Genomic DNA, 872 nt, shown 5'->3' on the forward strand with positions numbered 1-872 from the left:
GTGACACTTTTCCAGTGATCATAAGCTCTGCTTTAAATTCACAGGAAGAGGAGGCACTTATTCAAGTGCTAAGGACACACAAGACAGCTCTTGGGTGGTCCATAGGTGACCTTAAGGGCATAAGCCCAGCTAGATGCATGCACAAAATCTTATTGGAGGATAATGCCAAACCAGTGGTGCAACCACAGAGGCGGCTAAATCCAGCCATGAAAGAAGTGGTGCAGAAAGAGGTCACCAAATTACTGGAGGCTGGGATTATTTATCCTATTTCTGATAGCCCCTGGGTGAGCCCTGTTCAAGTCGTCCCAAAAAAGGGAGGCATGACAGTGATTCATAATCGAACAATCCCCGGCAACGGCACAAGAACAGTGGTGCACGAAATTGTGATCACATTAATGTAGTACTCTTTGTTATTGTATGGAATCATTATTATGGCTCTTTACTATGTGTGGACACAACTCCGTTCAACTAATCAGCAAGTGTACTAGGTCGTCCAAGTAATAAACCTTACGTGAGTAAGGGTCGATCCCACAGAGATTGTTGGCTTGATGCAAGCTATGGTCACCTTGTAAATCTCAGTCAGGCAGATATAAAGTGATAATGGTGTTTTTGAATATTATATAGTAAGATAGGGATAGAGGTACTTAAGTAGATTCATTGGCAGGGATTTCAGATAAGCGAATGGAGATGCTTTTCGTTCCTCTGAACCTCTGCTTTCCTGCTATCTTCATCCAATCAGTCTTACTCCTTTCCATGGCTGGCTGTATGCAAGGGCCTCACCGTTGTCAGTGGCTACATCCCCTCCTCTCAGTGAATCATATGCTCACGCACCCTGTCACGGCACGGCTATTCATCTGTCGGTTCTCGATCAT

Source organism: Arachis ipaensis, chromosome B08 (assembly GCF_000816755.2).
Source record: "Arachis ipaensis cultivar K30076 chromosome B08, Araip1.1, whole genome shotgun sequence".
Classification (NCBI taxonomy): domain Eukaryota; kingdom Viridiplantae; phylum Streptophyta; class Magnoliopsida; order Fabales; family Fabaceae; genus Arachis; species Arachis ipaensis.